The sequence below is a fragment of the Gadus morhua genome, chromosome 23, assembly GCF_902167405.1.
Source record: "Gadus morhua chromosome 23, gadMor3.0, whole genome shotgun sequence".
NCBI lineage: Eukaryota > Metazoa > Chordata > Actinopteri > Gadiformes > Gadidae > Gadus > Gadus morhua.
This window is the reverse complement of record NC_044070.1, coordinates 17,895,652-17,896,111: the sequence shown is the minus strand read 5'-3', so window position 1 is coordinate 17,896,111 and position 460 is coordinate 17,895,652.

Sequence of the window (460 nt, the reverse complement as noted above, 5' to 3'; positions counted from 1 at the left end):
TAAGAACATCCTCCAGAACGTCCGCAGTGCAACCTCAAGTTTCTTCTTCTTTTGCTTTTATGGAGCAAGAAAAAAATACCAAAACAACACCACCACCACCGTTAGCTAGGCGGAGCTTCAACTCTCCCTCTGATGTGGAGTCGCCGGCGTATTACACAATCAAGTTTTATGATTAATAATGGAGCTGTTATTGCTGTTATGAAGAAGGGGGGATGCAGGACAGTTTCATTTAGAATCAAAGTGTGTGTGTGTGTGTGTGTGTGTGTGTGTGTGTGTGTGTGTGTGTGTGTTACATGTTGGTTCTTGTCCTCCATCTTTGTTTTACTGTCAAAACCATCCTTTAATTCTCCTCACATATGTGGTTGTTTTGCAAGAAACTTCCAAAATGCCGAATATAAATCTTCCCAGGGAATTTGCACATACAGAGATAGAAAAGCTCCCTGCGAACACAGAGATGTTA